The 5,646-nt window shown below is 41.6% G+C and overlaps 1 long non-coding RNA gene across 1 annotated transcript; it reads left to right on the top strand.

Annotated features, from left to right (window-relative positions):
* The first annotated feature begins 850 nt into the window (after positions 1 to 850).
* Positions 851 to 4,994, top strand: LOC137186696 (uncharacterized). Its single transcript, XR_010929075.1, has 2 exons — positions 851 to 1,211; positions 4,684 to 4,994. It is a non-coding gene; the product is annotated as an uncharacterized lncRNA (long non-coding RNA).
* Positions 4,995 to 5,646: the final 652 nt, after the last annotated feature.

The following is a 5,646-nucleotide window of genomic DNA, read 5'->3' as shown; positions in this document are numbered from 1 at the left end:
TGTGGTACGTGTTTGTTTGTAGATGTGTTAGAGCCTCTCAACTTCATTGCTTAGAGATTGTTCCACTGCGCTACACCAGCACTCTTTGTTCATGATGGAGTGTGTCTGGTTGGTCTGACTCAGCGGTTGGCCGAATCGTGACTAGTGGGGACTGACAGTAACCCGCTAGAACATGGGAATGCCTAAAAAGTGGATGAGTGTGAGATCCAAAAAGTACACACTGATGCTAGGACTGGGACACACACACACAAACACGCCGGCTTATCTGTCAGCATTCTGGGACACAGGCTGCAGACGACAGGCAGGTATGACAGGCCAAGACATGCTGATAACAGATAGGACTGGCCTTTTGACAGATGGGGTGTGTGTGTGTGTGTGTGCATATGTGTTTGGCAGACAGAGTGGCTAGTGAAGAATGTAGCCAATCCACACTATGCATGTGACCGTGAGGATGAACAGAGGGGAAATACATGTACTCAAATGTGACTGTACATGGATAGGTGTTTGTGTGTGTGTGTGTGTAAGTACGTGTGCCTTTATGTCACTGTGTGTTGCTCAGGGGGGTAGGCTTCCATTACACCTTCCACATGGTAATTACTAAAATGAGGCCAGCACTCATAGGAGGGGGCTTTCCATTACCAGTTCCCTAATATGTAACAAAAGGGTGCATGTGATGTGTGTGTGCATGTGTGTGTGTGTGTGTGTGTGTGAAAACCTATCATAGCTGTTCTGAATGGTGTGTTTTGTATCAATAATGCTCAGCACTTTCGGTGTTTTGCTGTTTGTCCATTAACATAACACTTACAAACAGATTATAACAAGTATGTATTAAGTGCGACAGGAAATAGCTTGGATATCATTTCATGTGTGTGTGCCTGCATATGTGAGCATGAGTAGGTGCAATAACCCCCATGTGAATGTGAGTGGGTGGGAAAGGAGAAGGGGGGAGCGCGACATTGGGTATACTGTAAGCCTAGATGTAATCCAGGGCAGGAAGCAGGGCAGAGCGTTACAGTAGGTGTTAAAGCTCCACTGCTTCTCTGAAACACTGCTGTTGACTGTTTCACTCAGTGCCCGCTAATATGGAGCCCCTATTGGGTTTCATTGCCGCAGCCCACAGAGCGCCTCCAACCGTCATTGCCGGTGCAGAAACCAACCAACCGTACACTCAAGGTCGCTCTGTCTGGAGACGCAGCGAATAAACGAGTCAGGTCGGTACGTTTATAAAAATGTGAGATTTGTGCAGCAGTGCAGGAATAGCTAAATGATGATGAGCAATGTTTCTACCAAGTGGCAACCCTGTTGGTGAAATATTCTTATTAAAAAGCAAGCAAATGTGAGGTTTTAGCACTCATGCTAATTCAAATATAAAACCTGTCTCTTCACTGACTTGAATTATTACAACATAAAAGCTTTCACAGCAGATGTTTCGAGCTTGCATCAGAGATCAGAGTTTGGGCTCCATATGGTTATGTTTTCCTATTATATTTATCCCAGTTTTGTTCACTTTTGACAATCAGGAAATTGCATGACATGTTATTTCCCTGCTTTGAGCGCAGTATTGCTGATCAGTCTACACGAGGACAATGTGATACATCACAACACGTCAAGAACTTCCTGCAACACAACTGCGGCATCACAAGAGATGCTCATTTACTTCCTACACCAACGGCAACAACATGGGAACCCAGCTGTCTCTTCAAAGAACAAGACACGTCAACACTATTTCTTTGGCAGGCCTGTCGGACAGAGTCTGGCCCATTGGGCAACTACCTGTCAACAAGATCTCAGTCATTTATCACCCTCTCCTCCCTTTCCCAGACCTCCCTCTTCATTTGCAGATAACGACGGCAGAGCAGTGTGTTCGTATGGTGGTGTGTACGTGAGAGCAAGCCTGTTGGTCTGTCCTGCTACTTTTCACTCTCTTTGACAGTCACTCTCATTTTAGTGTTACCTGCACTATTGTCTTCCTCTGTAGCATCTCCCATGGTTACGAGTGAAACAACTACAGCACGCTAGACTAATTGGAGGATGTTTATTGAGTGAAATGAGGCTATTAAACTGACCTGAGAGCAACTTTTCTTCATAACATTACAGGCTGATATCAGTTTGCCAGTTTTATCTGATCATTATTGGCTTTTTTAATAATGCGTTTTGATTACATGCCTCTTGTAGAATTAATCATTCCACATTAGTTACATATTGGATGATATCACATTGTCGTATTAAACTGTGTTGAAGCTCAGCAGAAAATATCAGCTTTGAACAGATTCAACAACCATTTCTTTTGGCCTACCAAAACCCCAAACAGACGAGGCAAAGCTGACCTGATCCTGGGTCAGACTGCCAGTTGCTGTCAGTGGAGTGTTTATTGGAGGGTGAGTGGAGGCAGGGGTGGGTTTAGACAGAAGTTCTTGAAGATCAGTGAGGACTAACGGCTTAATAACGAGCCGAGCATTGGAGCTGGTGTGAGAGCAGAGGTGGTGGAGATGAGTCGTTGGGGATCCAGCTGATGTGAGACTGTTTGTGGAGTATAGTTGGCCTGGTGTCCCCAAGAAATGCTACTATAGACAGGAAGGATAAAATCAACTACAACATGTACTCTCAGTAGAATTTCACTAATGCAGTGTTTTGTCCACACAATGTGTTGTAGGAACAATGCAAGTATGTATTTGTTCTCCTCTCAAAAGCAATGTAACCTCCTTTTTGCTGCTACAATGACCCTAGGTTCCCTGGAGGGATCATTAAAGTGTCATCTTACCTTAAAGTTGCTTTGAAAGCATGATATATAACTCAGTAAAAGAAAATATACAAGATTACAATGTTTCCTTTAGAGAATAGTGTACGGCCAAGTGACTGTTACTCAAGAGGTATGTTGGTCATTTATGTTGTAGTTGCAATATGAAAATATTCAGCAGCATGAGATAGCTTAACAGCTTGACTTTTGAGATCAAAATACTATTTTTCTTTAACTGAGAGATAAACCATAAGACCCTTGTTGAATGTGCGGCGTCTCCTCTAACCACTTCCTTCTTTTATTGTCTTTCTCATTCATGTGTTTGTCAGGTGAGGGCCGATCATTTGAAGATGTTGTTCTCGCTCTGGTGTAAATACACACATGCAGGCAGGCTGAGGGTTGGCAGGAGGGGGTGGAACACACACAGACATGTGGTTTCCTATAAATTTTTGTTCCATGCTATCCTCATTTGACTATGTGCCCACAGTCAACAGCACATGCAAATGTTGAAGATTTGCCTGAAACATGATTTTCCCTTGTTTGGTTTGTGTCTGCTTTAAATATGTTCCTCTGAGACAAAGACCAAACAAGAATGCTGGATATTTATTACAGATACTGTATTCACCACTAAAAATATATCACCACAAAATGGTTCCTCAAAAATGGAACATAAAGAACAATGTTAGAATGTTTAGAGTGGCTTGATTTTCATATTTGTAGATTTATATAATGGTTACCATTTTCACATTTTTCTCAGCAGCTTTTACATCAATTCTGTTTAATTTGCTTTATATCCACCCCTTTTCTGTATAAGAGTGTTACAAAAACAAAAAAAAAGAGTTCTGAGCATAAAAAATGTTCTTTAGGATTGTATTTAATATCTGCTGCTATAAAAATGATATTTAAAATGTATGTTTTAAGTTTAATTTTAATAATTTGATCATATCAGATGATCTTCATATGCAGATGGAGTCTTTAAGCTTTATTCACAAGAAACTTTTTAAGCAAACATGGAAGAGAAATCTGTAAAGTGCTCAGAAAAAAAAAGGAAATTTGAACACACACAAAATTCCATTACAACACACCAAACTCAAACTGCCGTTGAAGATCATATCGAAAGCTGCAGAACAGCTCGTAAATTGACCTTGAGGCGAGATTGTCAACAGTCTGGAAAAGGGTTTTCCATTTGCTCTGCACTGACCTGTAACACAAATCTTTTAAATAAATAAACCCAAAAAAGGTGCTGCATCTAGAAAGCTCAGTTCCCTCACATCTGTCACTGACATGTTGGCGTTTTCAGCCAAGCATTGGAAGCATGAACACAGTATGGATCCTGCACACTGAGCCACATATGAAGCATAAACCAGGGCCTAAGGCAGCGGATTTTCAAATCAGGCTTTGTTATTGCAGGAGGACGGGAAGGAGAGCAGATGCTTCGCTCATTCAATCATGCATGTCACGCCCCGGATCGCTCCCTGGCTGCCGAGCTCAACCTCTCTACTGCCACCCCTGTTTCTTCAGCACACACTCTCTCTGGCTGTCCATGACAGTCTTAACTTGTGTGTGTGTGTTGCAGAAAAGATACATCTGGCATCAGGCTAAACTAAGCCAGGTGGTGGAAGACTCCGTCACTGTTGTCATGAATGTGACAACAAACTGCCAGGCACCTCACACTGACCCCCCAATGAGGAGGAAATGTGTGCGCTTGTGTGTTGATCCCCACTTCTGTTTTTGTGTGTGTGTGTGTGTGTGTGTGTTCCATATAGAGTACTGAAGGTTTGTTTTATTCTGTTCTACCCAAATTTCTATGTGTGAGAGAGAAACCAAAGGTATAATAGAAAGAAGTGTATTAATGTCTGTTTCTTCCCTGTGTGTGTGTGTGTGTGTTTGTGTGTGTGTGTGTGTGTGTGTGTGTGTGTGTGTGTGCATGATCTCCCTATCCACAGAAGCCCACCCGTAACTTGGCAGACTGGGGCGATAAGGGTCCTGGTGGAGTGTCAGCGGGTGTCAGAGGGCTGTTTACCTACCATGACGGATGGGAGTGGGGTCACCAGAGATGCAAGAATTTCATCTAACACCACCTTTGACCAGTGCACACACACACACACACACACACACACACACACACACACACACACAGTCTCCATCCCTTTGTGTCTGTACTGTCTCCTTCTGTTCAGGTTTTACTCAAACTGCAAGCTAATCTATTTCATTTGTAATTTTTCTTACCCACTCATTCATCTATTTTATCGTTTATTTCCATGTAACCTACCCTTGAAGCCGCAGAATGCTCTTTTCACACATCATGCATTAGTCTCCCTGATGAGGAAACAGATTGAGTTACACTGACATTTTGTTTATTACTTCATGGAAGTAATTTATTGCTAAAGTCAAATTTCAATTACATTGAGTGTGAATATGGACACCAAAGAGTACTGAACGACTTTTTGTTGTCATCCTTTTCCATGATAATAGTCTTTTCTAACATTTATGTCAGGAAAAACTAGCTTCACTACCATTTGTCCACAAGGCTAGAAGACAATTATTAAGTATAATGAAACACGTCAAGAACTCTGCACAGGTATAGTATAGTTTTTCAAATTGCACCATGTTTCTTGGATGGGAAATATAATATTTTTGTGCTGATGATGAACATATTATCATATGTGACATTGTGGAAAATATTACAATGCATATGCGTAACCTTCAGTGATAAATCACCATGAAAGAAAAAAACCTGTGATAAGTTATGTTTTCCAAAATATATTGTCCTTTTACAACATCAGTTGACAGTAATGTATGTGTTCAGCTTACTTATATGGCGCACAATAGCAACTGAAGAAGTGGTAGAAGTGTTATGATTTGGTTTTGGAGCAGGCATATACGTCAGTAGAAAAGTGACTATACTC

The sequence above is a fragment of the Thunnus thynnus genome, chromosome 7 (assembly GCF_963924715.1).
Source record: "Thunnus thynnus chromosome 7, fThuThy2.1, whole genome shotgun sequence".
Lineage (NCBI taxonomy): Eukaryota > Metazoa > Chordata > Actinopteri > Scombriformes > Scombridae > Thunnus > Thunnus thynnus.
The sequence above is the reverse complement of the archived record's forward strand: the minus strand, read 5'-3'. Positions and strand labels throughout refer to the sequence as shown.